The sequence below is a fragment of the Ailuropoda melanoleuca genome, chromosome 3 (genome assembly GCF_002007445.2).
Source record: "Ailuropoda melanoleuca isolate Jingjing chromosome 3, ASM200744v2, whole genome shotgun sequence".
Classification (NCBI taxonomy): Eukaryota; Metazoa; Chordata; class Mammalia; order Carnivora; family Ursidae; genus Ailuropoda; species Ailuropoda melanoleuca.
The window spans coordinates 78,043,348-78,059,917 of NC_048220.1; the positions used below are offsets into that span (position 1 = coordinate 78,043,348).

Consider the following 16,570-nt stretch of genomic DNA (forward strand, 5'->3'; position numbering starts at 1 on the left):
GTATTGTGTAATACACAATAACAGACCATGTAGGTAGTATTTTGTAATTCTAACTTCAAGGATTGGTGTGAGAACTGAAACTAACATTGTCTTCTTAATGCTTCAAATGAAAATTGTCCATTTATTAAGCACCCGCAGAGTCCCAAGCATCGTAGAAAACGTTAAAACACACGTTCGTACTCTTTTAGAGCGAAATTGCCTACTTTGTTGCACACACTTTTGCATGGCATTGACATTTCAGTTCATAGCATTAAAATGACCAGTTCTTCAAGACTGGCTCAAGACACGAGTTTCCGAGCCATAGAAGTAGATCATGCAGGAAGTTTCTGCCAACTGTTCCTCTTCACGTCCTCTCCCTCTGAAACCGCCACCCCCTTCCTCCCCCGAAACCGCCACTTCCACCTTCTCTTGCCACCTCTAAAACCACCACCTCTGTCACCTCGGTTACCTCCTTCTGCTGCTGCCACCTGCTCTTGGAGGTCGCTTCCCTCCTGGAGGAGGAGGTAAAACCCTCTGCAGTGGCAGCAGTTTCTAGGAGTCTATCTACAACTTCTGCAGTTGTTGAAAGGAAGATGCCTTCATATTTGCTGATAATTTAATGGAAAAACAAACATCTCTAAGTTGCCCAAATATTTCACCCACTTTACTAATTTGTTCTTTCTTCTCTAAATAAACTGTATCATTGAAATAAGGCACCTTATTTTCACCTGTAGTACATTTACAAACTATGTCATCTTCACAGGGATGCAGGAACTCCCCTAATACAACTGCAGGTTCCGGAGTCTTGGCCTTTGTTAAAGCCTCCGCGGCCACCTCCTTGTCCAAATCCCCCTCTGTCACCATCACTGCCTCTGAAATTACCGCCTCCATCTCGGAAGGGGTTGCTGCTGCAGCCACCAATGAAGCTGCCACCTTGATCAAAGCCTCCACGACCTCCGACCTCCGTCTGCCTCAAAAAGACCTGCTTGTTCTACCAGCCTCAACCCCTAGGTGAGTCCCTCCTCCCCCAGCAGGCAGCAAGCTCTTATGTGCATCCCCTTCCCTCTCTCCCCCACTCCCCAAGCACATCCAGCCCCGCATGCTCAGACCCTCCTCCTCCCTACCTTAACTCACCAGGCTGAAACGAACAAGAGAAACATTATAACCCAGCACCTTACATAGTTTCCTCCTCACTAATTGGTTCCAAGTGGGTTGCATTCCAGCTAGACCTTCAGTCACTGTTGTCTAGCATGGTGCTAGGTATGAAAAGGGTTTTTTTTACATCTGGAACACAAGTGTTTAGGGATTAGGGAAATTTAAGGGTAACTGGATTGGAATGCAATTTCCTTGAGAGCTAGAACAATGGTTCTCAAACTGTAGCCAGCATCAGAATCATCTGGAGGGCTTATTAAAATGTAGATTGCTGGACCCAACCCGAGAGTTTCTGATTCAGTAGGTCTAGGGTGGGACCGAGAACCTGCATTTCTAACAAGTTTCCAGGTGCTTCTCTGGGGAGCCCAGGTTGAGGGCCACCGTGCTGGACCAGTGGTCTCAACCTGGCTGCACATTACTATCACCTGGGGGGCTTGTAAACTCCCACTGCCCAGACCAACAACATCAGAATCTATGGTGATTATGACGAGACTTCAGTATTTTTTAAAGCTCCCCAGGAGATTCCAAGATGCGGCCCAGATTGGAAAGCACCATCCAATCTCATAGCTGTTCTCAGCCGAGGCTATCTATTAGAATAACTGGAGAACGTTTTGTTTTTGTTTTTTTTTGAGGTATAATTTGACACATCATAAAAATGACCCTGCTAAAGTGTACAAGTCAGTGGTTCTTATTCACAAAGTCACACAATCATCGCCTCTGTCTAATTACAGAACATATTCATCACTATCTAGGGAGATTTTAAACAAGGTTCTGATACACGGGTTCTACTCTCGAGAGATTCTGATTTAACTGGTCTGCTGGGTAAAGGCATCAGTGTTTTTGTAAATTCCTCGGGTGATTCTATTGCCTAGCTAGGGTTGAGAACCACAGTTTCTGAGTTTGGTTACAGACCTTCCAACCCTGTTTAAGGAGTTAATACCTATTTAGGAAGTTTCACTGACCCCATCAGGGATGTTGTAAATATAGAGGAACTAGCATACATTCTGTCTAAACTCCTGCCTGTCCACTAAATGTGCTCAATTGTGATGCAAGGGAAGCATCATCCCTGATTTCTGGCTCTAGGAGCAGAGAGCTAGGTGGCTCTGACCAAATAGACCTGGAGGGGTCTGGTGCTGAGCCTGGCTCTACTGCCAGCAGCGTTTCCTTGCCAGCCAAAGCTGAGTTTTAGAGACTGCAGGAGCCTCTGGAAGGGCTCAGCAGACCCTCAAAAGGATTCAGAGCTGCTAGAAAATTTTTAAACACTTGCTTCTGTATTTTTAAGAAGCCCATTTTGTAGAGACCTTTGGTCTGATGTTGTTTCAACATTGGCCTTTTGCTGATTAAAGCACAGAAAATGAGTTTAAGTCTTGGGTCCTGCAATTGTTAATGTCAGACTTTGGTTAAAACTTCTGAGCTACAGTTTCCTCATTTTGTAGTATTTCCTTCCTCCCAGAGATGCCCGTGATTAAGGAAAATAGTGTATTGGGCACATTCACCTCTGGAGAATGGATTCAGTGGAAAGATCATGAGATTTTTATGTCATGCAATCTGGAGTCAACCCCTGGTTCTGGCTCTTTCCACTGTGACTTGGGCAAAATGAGAGTGCTTACAGTCTATAAAAGGAGAAACCAAAAATAATAATAATAATAATAATACGTAACACACCCTTAATAATACCTTTACATATTTTTATGAAGATCAAAGTTATAGTTCAAAAAACTGGTGTAGTTCACATGAAAATGCTTTATATACTATGGCACCATATAAATGATTATGCTTTAGGATATAACTAGACAGATAGACATATGAAAGGAAGGGAGAATGCATAATTTATAAATTAAGTTGATTTCTTTTGATGTGTAGACAGTTTGAACCTTAGGACCTCAGGAGCAAGAGGCTACTTCCTCCATAGATCATTTAAAAGCAGCTAACGCCTGAAATCTGGGTGATGAAACCTCATCTAAATGTTTTACGGAGAAGGAAATCCTAAGTCCCTGCCCTTTAAGTAGTCTTTTTCTCCCCCACTTTCCCTTTTTTGGGGTCTTTGCCTATACAGAATTGAGTTAATTATGCTCTTTAGTTCTTAGCACTTAATTAGTCCATGCAAGTCCCCTCCTTTTAATTTATTCTTTTCCTTCATCCTTATCCCTGATCCCATTTCCCATCCTTTCATAGATCCCCATTCTTTTGTTTGCAACGTGAATGCTTCTTGATGTACCTTTATACCTTTGTTTCTGTGTATATATGTGTAGCTATAAAAATACTGTTTGGTATGTATGATATTGTTTTTTAGAAATTTACACAATTGTTATTTTGTGATAAACCTCATTTATTTTGCCTATTTTACTGTGGTAAGAACATTTATATGAGATCTACCTTTTTAGCAAATTAAGTCTTGTCTTCAATACGTTATCGTTGACTACACGTTTAGTGTTGTACCTAGATCTCTAGAGCTTACTCATCTTGCTTAAGGAAAATTTTATGCCTGTGGATTAACGGCTCCCCATTTTTCTCTTCTCGCAACCATCATTCTACTCTTTGATTCTATGAATCCATTTTAGAAATCTCATGTAAGTGGAATCATGCAGCATTTGTCTGTCATGATCGGCTTCTTTCACTTAGCATCATGCCCTCCAGGTTCATCCACATTGTCACATATTGCAGAATTTTCTTCTTTTTAAAGGCTGAATAGTATTCCATTTATGTATATACCACTGTGAGATCCAGCCATGCTACTATATAAAGATCTAATTCACTTTCTTTTGACCACTGCATATTATTCCATCTTAGACAAGCGCTCTATCATTCTCTTCCCCTAGTGAGGGGCACACATGTTGCCTCTAACTCCTAAGACCAAAAATAATCATGCAGTGTCCTCCTTGCACCTCCTTGCACTTCCTGTACACTATTTTACCAGGAGTGGAGTTCCTGAATCACAAGGTATACACATTTAATGCTTAAATTTTGCCAGTATGAATAATATCAAGTGATATATTCTGATAGTCTTAACATTTTTAAATTTTTTTTATTTTATTTTTTTAAAGATTTTATTTATTTATTTGACAGAGATAGAGACAGCCAACGAGAGGGAACACAAGCAGGGGTAGTGGGAGAGGAAGAAGCAGGCTCATAGAGGAAGAGCCTGATGTAGGGCTCGATCCCATAACGCCGGGACCACGCCCTGAGCCGAAGGCAGATGCTTAAACTGCTGTGCCACCCAGGAGCCCCTTAACATTTTTTTATTATAAGTGAGATTAAACATCTCTTCAAATGTTTTTTCCTTATTAGATTTTCAGTGAACTGCCTATTCATACTTTTACCCATTTTTCTGTTGGATTTCTGTCTTTTCTGCAGATTGTTGAGAATTCCTTATATATTCTAGAAACTAACAGGTTGTCTGTTATAGATGTAGTAAAGATCTTCCAGTATATGAGTCACTTTTTAATACTGTATATAGTATCCCTATTCAATAGGAACTTTGAATTGTTTTGATATAGCCAAACTCCATCCCTAATTCTTTTTAGGGATTATACTTTGAAGGTCTATTTTAAAACATCTTTTTCTACCCTATGGTCCCAAGCGTTCTCATATAGGGTCTGTTTCATAACTCTGTTATTTATTTGTCATTTGTTCTTTCACCAGTAGTATATTGCTTTAACTATTACAGTTCTTCTCAATATCTGTAGTATTTCTTAGTACCTGCTTAGGTCAAGCTCCTTATTTGTTCTTCTTTTTCAAAATTGTCTTAGTTGTTTATGGGCCTTTATTGTTCCATATTAATTTAAGAAGCCGTTTTATCTAGTTTTCCCAAAATATTCTGCTGAAAGTTTTATTGTAATTGCATTGAATTTGTAAATCAATTAGTGGAAATCTATATCTATAAATTGTAAATCATTTATCACACATATCATTTATATGTGTGACTTTCCATTTATTCAAATCTGCTCTCTTCTTTTAAATTTAAAAATTTCTCTATAAGGACCTTCATTAGGTCAGCTCATAGTCTTTAGCATTTGAGTTATTATAAATAATGTTTTATTTTCTATTACATTTCTGAATTGGTTATTGCTGGTATAAAGGAATGCTATTTGTCTTTGTTTAATGATATTTTTATTTCTCAACCTTGCTGACCTTGAACTCCCTTTTTAATTTTCATAGTTCAGAAGTTCTCTTATATTTTAATGTAAATTATTATGTAATCTACAAACAATGGCAATTTTGTCTTCTCCCTTCCGAATTTTCTTCCTCTAATTTTAATTTATTGTCTGATTGTAGTGGCCAAAACCTCCAGTACTATGTTGATTATAACATTCAAAGAAATTAGCCTTGTCTACTTCCAGACCCAGTCATATTGTGGCACAAAATCCACTATCATATATTCTTGGTTAAGCATGTGGTAGGTTAAAAAAAAAAAAAAAAGAATGTGGTAGGTGTTCCCACGAGCCTTTTATATGCCTGTGGTAGGGAATGGGGAGGAGGCAGAATCTGCTGAGAAGGAAATATATGAAGAGTCCTAATAATACTTACAAAGCCAGGGACTCACACCAAAAGCTGGGTAATTATGGTAAAGATACATTTTGGCTTTATACGTACTTGAGTGGTTGTTACCATAATCCAAATTGAGTCCCCTTCCTTCTTTTCTCTCTATTCTCTCACATCTTAAAAGTGCTCTGGAAAAAAGTGCTATATTTAAACACCCCCAAACTCTCTCTCAGCATGTGCCCATTGGCTTTGCTGTCTCTTCCTCTCTCTATCCTCCTTGCCTACTTTATTAGGTAGCATAACATATCTCTCAGAGAAAAACAACCAACCCTTCCTTTTTGAGAAGAGGGAAACAGAATATTCAAATAACAAGTGGGAGCAGGAAAAGGGCGATGAATGTCCCCATTGGTAATCTGTAAACTTTCTGCTTACCTGATTCGGCACACTGGGGCAGATCATTAGATATTCGGGTAGAAATATTTGCAAAACTTTAGTTCCTTTGGCTCTATATGCTTCTGCCCTACCAGCCTTCCCATGATTTGTTCAATATGACATCTGCCTCCATCACTGTTGTGTCCTATTTATGCAATCTAATGTAGCTTTATTTCCTTATTTATTTATTTAGACAGCTGTATCACATTGCCGATCCATTTTGAAATTACACTTAACTAAGCTTCTAGTGTTACCCAGTTATTTGTATAATTAGTTTTTGGATCTAATTCAAAGATTCTACATTTGTTCTTTTTAAAATTCCATTCTGATGCTCTAGCTTATGAAGAGTTTTAGAGACTTGTCTCTGTTACCCAACATTCTATCTAGTGCTCCAATCATCTTGTCATCTGTAGAATTTGATAGGAAGGCCATCAGTGTGCTCATCCAAACCTTTGATAAATATGTCAAAAAGGACAGGGCGAGGGAAGAACCCCGAGGCACACTACTATAACATTTCCTTCAGGTTGACATGGAATTAGCATTCTTGGACATGACTGTTCAATTATTGATGAAGTCACCTGACTGTACTTGCATCCATTCCACAATTCTGCATGTTATCCACAAGGATTTCCTGAGAAACACTGTCAGATTCCTTGCTGAAATACTAACACACGGTGTGTGCAGCATTTCCTTGACCTACCTGATTAGTAAACCCATGTATTATTCAGCTCTGCTTCAGTTTCAAATGACAGAATTTCAATTTAAATGAGATTAGGCAAAAGAGATCATTTCTAGGTTCACCTAACTGTATATTCCATGTCATCAGAGTACTGGTTCTCTCTACCGTCCTCTGTGTTGGCGTCATTCTTACGCCATCTCTCCACTCCTGAAATCAAGATGGCTATCAGCAGCTAGAGGGTTTTTCTCCCAACATCTCCTCTATCATCCAAGAACTGATTCTCATTGTCTCTGACAGGATCATGAGCCCATCTCTAAACCAAACCCAGGGATGTGATGATTTGAGTGGCCATCCCTGGGTCACTTGAAGCTATTCCACTCAAATTACAGGAACTGAGAAAACCTCGAAGATAATGATGCTATCAAAGGAAGAACAAAGAGATATTTCCTATATCTAGGGAAAATGATCATATTGTTCCTTCTGATCATATTGTTCCAGAAAGTTATCTCCTGAACATGCTGTTACCCACAGTTCAAGGATCATACACATTGTATTTACATTTATATAATCAGTTATTTATCTATAACTATAATCATAACTATATATATATACATATATATATACCCACACATATATAATTACTATGCAGTTGGAAGAGATGCTCTGCTTGGATAAACAATGTATCATCAGAAGTTTATTTCTATAGGGATGAGTAATAAGCGTTCTCCACTCTGCAGCTGGCCAATTGACTTTAAAGCCACTCACCACAGAAATCTGGGCAACAGAGTCATCTACAGATGAGGGATGGGGTTATCATGTATGCAGTTTGTGGTGAGCTGTCCTGCTGTGAAGAGATAATTTCTTGGTCCTGATTCATTTGGATGGCAATGGTAATACATGACCCAGAATATAGTGGTCTTAAAGCAAAAGAAAAGCCAGGGTTGAAAGCTGTAAGAATAAGAGCTATATTTTGGCTTTAATATAACTATTAGCATCTATTATTAGATGGATCTACTATTAGATGGATTCTCTAAATGCATTTAATGGTCTAACTGGTTTTTCACCAAGGCACTTTTCCAGGCACGTAATTTTATATGTTCTGACAACATTCAAATCCGTGGAGAAGTCGCACTCACTCAATACAAACCTGTTAATGAGAAAATGCCACGGTGAACGCTGGAGAAAATGCTCTTAGGAGACACGGTAAGGGCCGCTTTTGGAGGAGAAAATCTTGGAAACTTATATCATGGAGTTGATCTAGAATCATTGGTAACTAGACTCAATGGTTACATGACATTTCAAGTCTGATTGCCGGATGCGAACAGCTTTCTCACGTCTATGCTGTCAGGACCCCACTTCTGCTTGACTACCCCAAACAATAAAACTTGGCCTTGGCCTGAATTGTATACCTCTATACATATTGGGTAATGTCTGTCCTTTTCCTGTTCTTACTTTATAGAACGTCCTGATTTTGTGTGAACTTGATGTTATACCAGAGTCCACACCTGGATAGTAGCAGAATCATTATATCTTACTCTGAAAGGTAGGTAGGCAAGCAGCAGAGAAATATCAAGAGGTTTGCCAGTTGTCAGGAATATATTACACTTTTCCTGAATACACTAGATGTGAAAATAAAAACAAAAATCTGTTGGGAATTTTGCTAATATGCTATGTATAATAAGACATGAGTGACCACCCTCAGAGAATGTAGGGAAAATAGTGGATATTTCAGGAACCCAGTGGAGAAGACCAACAAGCCACTTTTTTTTTTTTTTTTTTTGGACAAGCTAGAGCCAAGCCACATAATCATGGGAATGTTAGGACATCCTAGCACTTTCCAGACTGATTGATAACATTAAATGCTGCAGTTAAGTCTGACAAAATGAAACTAGCAAGAACATATCAATGAACACAAAGAATCTGATCATTATCACTCTTAGGATGTAAAGAACAACAACAAAATTGTAATTTATCTGAGTGTCTTGCCATTAGAAAAAAGGGCTGAGTCTTAATTTCCTTTCCCATTTTCACAATAAGAAAGTCAATCCAGTGCTCCAGGCACTATTACATTAAATATTGATGTAGCGTCACTGTATAGTAGGTTTTCCTTCTAAGAAATTGATAAATTCTTAATGAAGAGTAGGGAGACAGAGCCCAACATGAATGGATAATTCGTTCAAATAACAGTTGACTTTGGTCTTTAGAGTTGTTCTTTTTCCATATTACATAATGAATGATTTTCTTTGGAATTTAATTTTTCTGACAGTAAAACCTACATACTTAATAAATCTTTCTAGATTCTAAATGAACATTCTTCGAAAGTTTTCATTTGGCACAAATAAAGATGAACAAAACTTAGCAAGGAACTTCCTTAAAGTCTGTATTTTTAATGTGAGGCCAAACTATCAATGGCTCCTACTTAGGAATAAAAGACAATATCTGGGTGGCTGGATGGCTACTGCTAAAACTGTCTTCTGAACCCTTTGAGGCTATCAATGTTCTCCATGTTCTAGATGCATGGGAGAAATGGAGACTTTAGAGTTCTGAAACTAACAGGGTCTTGAGACCCATCTATAGCAGAGTTACACATATCCATTCAGATGCACGGTTGTCCCTTGCATTTCAAAGATCAGCTCCATTCACTTCAGGTTTCCATTGAACACTTTAGAACACAAGTATAATGAGAAAGCTGGAGACAGGAAAGCTGCAGAAGACGCAATTCCAGTCTTCAAGAGCTGTATCATCCAGGAAATATTCAAAGCACACATGAGAGCTAAATAGTCAAGCTCACTATGTGATAAGCTAGATGAAGAGATTCTAAGTCGGCGGAGTTAACTAAGGAAGATTTTTTTGGAATCAGAATTGAACTGTAAAGAAAATGACAGGGTTACCTTTTGGCCTCAGCTAACACACACTCAGATAATATCAGTGAAAGAGCCCTGATTCAGATATGTGGTAGGAGCTGTCTCTGGATGAAGAAAAGCACTGACGAATGCTCTTGATAAGTTGCAAATATGTGTTTTCTGGAATTGGATGTGGATTTTTCTAGAGATCTCATCAGAGCGCTGCTCAGAGGATGGCCACTGGGATGTTCCAAACAACTTCCAGATGACCTCTAACCAAGTAAACAGCAACTGGAGGGCAGACCAGACTGTCCAACAGGAACAGCAGTGGAATGATGAAAAAGATCACCTGGAGAAGGGAACATTGGAAAATTAGACAACCCAATAAAAGTGAAAACATATACTGTACTTAGAAGAAGGAAAGTATCTTGAGAAATTCTGAAGGGTGTTTTGAATGAACCACAACTACAGGATTAAAGTTTAAAGAATTCAAGTAAATTAAGAAAAGTAGCTAGGAACAATTATATGCAAAGATTAACAAGCATTCCTACTGATCAGTGCCAGACCTTCTGGGTGTATCTGAACAAGGTGACATTCAATCCATGCTGTGAAACAACTGAATGAAGAGTCTTGGATTTGCTTTATGGCTCTGGTTTTGGTATTGTGAATGCCTTTTCTTTTGAGCATTTCTTTCCTCCTGTGTCCTTCACTGCCTGATGGAAGGTATAGCTCTATGTTTTAGTTGCATTCATTCATGTAATTTCCTTAGTTACTCATCACTTCACATGTGTAGATTCCTTCAGTATTTAAACCTCCCTCTGGCTGACTCTTCAGTCTCTTCTCAGCATCAGGCTGTAGAGCAGGTGGTTGACAGTATGACTTCGGACTTCGGCTGCTATCTCTACATCATAACCCCACGATTTACCATTTGTGTTACCTGAGGCAACTTATATAAAATCTCTGTCCATCTGGGTCCCTATCCGCAAAACGGAAGTAATCATAGACCATGCTCATACGTGAACATGACACTGATAATGTAAGCAACGCTAAGCACAATGTCTACAGTAGGTTCTGGAAAGAATCTGCTATTATTACGATTAGAATAAAAATAAAATAAAATAAAAATAATCATATTAAAGTTAATTAACTTGGGCACCTGAGTGGTTCAGTTGGTAAAGTGTCTGCCTTCGGCTCAGGTCATGATCCCAGGGTCCTGGGATTGAGCCTCACATTGGGCTCCCTGCTCAGTGGGGAGTCTGCTTCTCCCTCTGCCTGCCGCTCACCCTGCTTGTGCTCTTTCTCTCTCTCAGTCAAATAAATAAATAAATAAATAAAAATCTTCAAAGTTAATTAATTTGGTTACAAAGTGAATATTATTGTGCCACAGCTGCAATTTCTTAATGTCATCATTAAACATTGCCCCACCCAACTGCCACAGTAGTGGTCAACAACTAATGCCAAGTGAGCTTCTGCATTGTTGTAGGTCTTTTCTAAGTCTTTTAAATGACAATTGATTAAGATCCTGACTTTAGAGGACCTAAGTGAGTTTGACCTTCATTTCTTCCAAATATTTATTGCTCAAAAACTGACATGGCCTTTGCCCTCATAGAACTTACAGTCTGTGGAGTTGACATAATTAATTTAATAATCACGCAAATAAATGTAAAACTACCTTTCCTTAGGAGCACTTAACACAGTTAACACATGCTATTAAAAATGTGTATAAGAGGATCCTATCAAGATCAGGGGAGTCATGGGAAGTCTTCCTTAAAGAAGAGAAAAGCAGAGGGAATTTGTCTATTTCTCCCACAATTATGACTTGAGGACAGAAAGCCTTCTATTTTGCCTTTGTGTACTAATGTAGCATAAGAAACACAAAGTGTATTTTTGTTGAATGAATGAAGGCATGCAGATTTCAGAGCCTTGGATGCAGAATAGAGGGTTGTGAATCCTGTTTTAAATTCTGAGCATGCTTTTCCCAAGCTCACAGGAAAGCCCATTTCAGTCATTGTTTTGCTGTTTCCCATTCCAGGATCACACCAGGATCTGGGAAGCTTATCTGGATCCTAGAAGAAAGGGATCCAATCTCTATTATCTATTCCAGTCTGAAGATGCTGACCATTCTTATTTACTGAGACCATAATAGCTCCTTGAAGTCCTGTGACTCCCTGCTGTTTTGGGCACAGTGACTTACAGGAATCTTTACTAAGACTATGAACATGGTCTCACCTCCTAGATAAACCCTAAAGCCACAGCTTTTTTTTTTTAATGTTATATTTATTTATTTGACCGGAGAGAGAGAGAGCACAAGCAAGAGGAGCAGCAGGGGGAGGAAGAGGCAGGCTCCCCACTGAGCAGAGAGCTGATCTGGGGCTCCATCCCAGAATCCTGGAATCATAACCTGAGCCAAAGGCAGACACTTAATAACTGAGATGCCAAGGCACCCCAAGCCATTGCTTTGGAAGTCTTGCCTCCTATGGGGCTGTTGCCATGGAGGACACACTCTATTCCCTATCTTAGTAACCTTGAAGCCCTTTTCTAAATCAGAAGCAATCTCTTTTAGCTACCTTCAAAGTCTTCAGGGAACTCAGGTTTTAAGGAGGTGCCTTTAGGCACCAGTTAATACAAACTTCCCTACTAAGGAAGAAGAGAGCCAAAGTCTGAACTGCCTTTTTGGAATGGGGAGGACAAAAATGCGTGGGGTGACTCTTGTTCATTAACATCTGAAAGTGCTTTCCTGCCACACCTGGATATTTGGACTTTTCCTTATAGACAATATGGTGAAATGATTCTTCTGATAACAGGGTATAGGATGGTTTGGGGAAGAGAAGGCATTATTGGGAAACTAGTTAGAAGAGTATTGCCAAAATCTAGACATGATGTGAAAGATCTTAATGGTGACAGTGGACATGGGAAGCAGAGCAGATATTAGAGGCATGTAAAGAAGACTTTAGGGGAACCTGGGAAGATGGCAGAGTAGGAGGAGTCTATCCTCACTTTGTCCCATGGATACACCTATGCATCATATACATCAGAGCAACTAACCCAAAAAATAAGCCGAAAACTGACAAAACAGACTCCAGAGTTAATCACACAGAGGAGGCCACATTGAAAACAATAGGAAGGGCGAAGTCCCCCAAACTAACCTGAGAGACTAACCACAAATGGGAAGGACAACACAAGCACAGAGGAGGGACAGAGCAGACCCCATAATAGGCACCCCAGACATGGGGGATCTGCACTGGGAAGATGAATCCCCATAACATCTGGCTTTGAAAACCAGAGGAGCTTAACTTCCTGAGATTTTACAGTCACTGGGGCTTAACAGTGGGAACTTTACAAATCAGCAGGCTTATCTCTGGGCAAGCCAGAGAGTAGTGGCAAACTGAGTCCCTGCCCTAAAAGAGCCAGCATAACAAACAACCCCTCCGAGATACAGCAGAGAAGCAGCAGTTTGAAAAGCACTTTGGGTATATGGGAAGATTTATTTACTAATCCTGATGTTCCCTGGAGGGGCAAGGATCCTTAAGAGACATCTTCAAGAAGAGAAGGGCTGGGGGGGTGCCATTTCCTCCCTTTCCCCCCAGCCTAGATACCTGGACACCTGTGGGAAACAACACCAACTCTCTCAACATAGCTTGCTAACACTGCATGTCCTGCCCCTGGGTTCTCCTGCAGATTTACCCCATTGAACCCACCCCACTTGGCAAGAGTCCCTCCAAACAGATGCCTGACATCTCTTATTCTGCAAGCAGCTCCAACAGTGACCAGCCCCCCTCCAAAGTGACTCTTCCCTGGGCAGAGGGGAAGATAACCATACATGCCAGTTTGCAGTCCCAGCAGTGGGCTGGCAGGCAGACATCTGATCTGACTGCACACCCTGCCCACTAACAGAAGCCTTTCAGGGGACAATGAGGGGAGAATGCCCTGTAGCACAGTGCAATTGCAGGTCTGGCAAACAGGCTGAGGGCAGGCATCTGGTCTGACCCAACTACGAGTCCATGGTGGCCCCATACCGACCCTTTAACAGCACAGGAACCAAACCTTACTCATAACAAAGAGGGTCATTGCAGCTGACTGTACTGAAGGCACCACAATAGTAGGATGCATGAAGCACACATAGGAGACATCCCTGAAGCACCAGGTTTTGGTGAATAGGGGACATTGCACTGCAGGTACTACAGGACCTCTTCTTCATAAGGTCACTACTTTCAAGATCAGGCAATGTAGCTGACTTTTCTAATACATAGAAACAAACACAAAGAGTTAGACAAATGAGGAGACAGAGAACTGTGTCCCAAATGAAAGAACAAAATCAGAGCAAAAGAGCTAAATGAAATAGAGATAAGCAATATGCCTGATATGAGAATTCAAAGTAATGGTCATAAATACACTGGACTTGATAAAAGAGTAGAGGATCTTAGTGAGACATTCAACAGAAACAGAAAATATAAAAAAAGAACCTATCAGAGGCAAACTCAATAGCTGAAATTAAAAACACACTAGAGGGAATAAGAAGTAGATTAGAGGGAGCAGAAGAAGAGATCAGTGGTCTGGAAGACAAAGTAATGGAAAGCAACCAAGCTGAATGCAAAAAGAAAAAAGAATAATAAAAAAATAAGAATAGGTTAAGAAACTCATCAACATTATCAAGCGCAAAATCATTTGCTCCTTCTTCCAGAAGGAGAAGAGAGAGAAAAGGTGGCAGAAAATATATTTGAAGAAATAATATATGAAAACTACTCTAATATGGGGAAGGAAACAGATATCCAGATTCAGGAGGCAGAGAGAGCCCCCCTCCTTCCAAAATCAGCCCAAGGAGGTCCACAAAGTAGTGATAAAGAGAGAATTTTATTTTTTCCCCAAATTTTTATTTAAATTCTAGTTAGTTAACATATAGTGTAATATTTATTTCTAAAGAGAGAATTTTAAAAGCAGCAAGAAAAAATAAAACAGTTATATACAGGGAACACCCCCTAAGGCTATCAGCTGATTTTTCAGCAGAAACTTTGTAGGCCGAAGGGAGTGACATGATATATTCAAAGTGCTGAAAGGGAAAAAACCTGCAACCAAGGATCCTCTATCCAGCAATGCTACATTCAGAATAGAAGGAGACATAAAGAGTTTCCCAGACAAACAAAAGTTAAAGAAGTTCATCACCGCTCAACTGGCCTTATAAGAAAAGTTAAAGGGGGCACCTGGGTGGCTCAATGGGTTAAATGTCTACCTTCGGCTCAGGTCATGATCCTAGGGTCCTGGGATCAAGCCCCACATCAGGCTCCCCCCTCAGCAGGAAGTCTGCTTCTCCTTCTCCCTCTGCCCCTTTCCCCAGACCCCCCCACTCATGCTCTCCCTCTCTCTTTGCTCTCTCTCTCAAATAAATAAAATCTCAAAAAAAAAAAAAAGAAAAGAAAGAAAGAAAGAAAAGAAAAAAGAAAAGAAAAGAAAGCTAAAGGGATTTTTTTGAGTAGAAAGAGAAGGCCACAGTCAATAGTAAGAAAATTAGGAAAGGAAAAAATTTCACAGGTAAATGCAAACATAATAAAAGTAGTAGATTAATCATTTATAAAAACCAGTACAGAGGTTAAAGCACAAAAGCAGTACAATTAATTATATTTATATAATCAGTCATCGGATTCACAAAATAAAAGGATGTAAAGTATGATATCATATACATACAACATGGAGGGAGGAGTCAAAATTTAGTACTTTTAGATTGGTTTCAAACTTAAGTGACCATCAACTTAATAAAGACTGCAATTTTCATAGGATTTTATATATAAACCTAATTGTAACAACGAATCAAAAACCTGTAATAGATATGCAAAAAAAGAGAGAGGAATCTAAGCATATTACCAACAAAAAGGAGAAGAGCAAGAGAAAAAAGGAACAGAGAAGAGCTACAAAAACAACCATAAAATAAGTAACAAAATGGCAATGAACACATTCGCATTGATAATTACTTTGAATGTAAATGGACTAAATGCTCCAACCAAAAGACACAGGGTGACTAATGGATACAAAAGCAAGACCCACCTATGCTGCATACAAGAGACTCATTTCAGACCTAAAGACACATGCAGATTGAAAGTGAAGGGATGGAGAAACATTTACCATGCAAATGGAAGGAAAGAGAAACCTGGGGTAGCAATACTTTTATCAGACAAAACAGACTCTAAAACAAAGACCGTAACAAGAGACAAAGAAGAATACTACATAATCATAAAGGGAAAAATTCAACAAAAAGATATAACAATTGTAAATTTTTATGTACCTAATATGGAAGGACCCAAATACATAAAGCAACTATTAGCAGACATAAAAGAAGAAATTGATAGTAATACAGTAATAATAGTGGACTTTCAATCCCACTTACAGCAATGGAGAGATCATCCATAGAGAAAATCAATAAGGAAACAGTGGCTTTGAATGAACATTAGACCAGATGGATCTAACAGAAATATTCAGAACATTCCATCCTAAAAAGGTAGAAAATATATTCTTTTCAAGCGCACATGGAATATTCTGCAGAAGAGATCATATGTTGCGCCACAAAATAAGTCTCAACAAATTAAAAAAAAATAAAATCATACCATGCATCTTTTTGAACCACAAGTTATGAATCTAGAAATCAATCACAAGGAAAAAAAATCTGGACAGAACACAAATTCATGGAGGTTAAATAACATGCTACTAAAAAATGAATGAGTAAACCAAGAAATCAAAGAGGAAATAAAAAAATACATAGAGACAAATGAAAATAAAATCACAACAGTCCCAAGATCTTTGGGATATAGTAAAAGCTATTCTAAGAATGAAGATTATAGTAATACAAGCCTACCTCATGAAGCAAGAAAAATCTCAAATAAACAACCTAAAATTAGAGATTACAGGAGCAAAGAAAAGAAGAACAAAGCCCAAAGCCAGTAGAAGTAAGGAAATAATAAAGGTTAGAGCAGAAATAAATGAAAGGGAGACCAAAAAAAAAAAAAAAAAAAAAAAA

General features: G+C 39.0%; 1 pseudogene; it reads right to left on the minus strand.

Moving 5' to 3' along the window:
- Positions 1 to 267: 267 nt before the first annotated feature.
- LOC100465987 overlaps positions 268 to 16,570 on the minus strand; it is a 34,513-nt pseudogene continuing 18,210 nt past the window's right edge.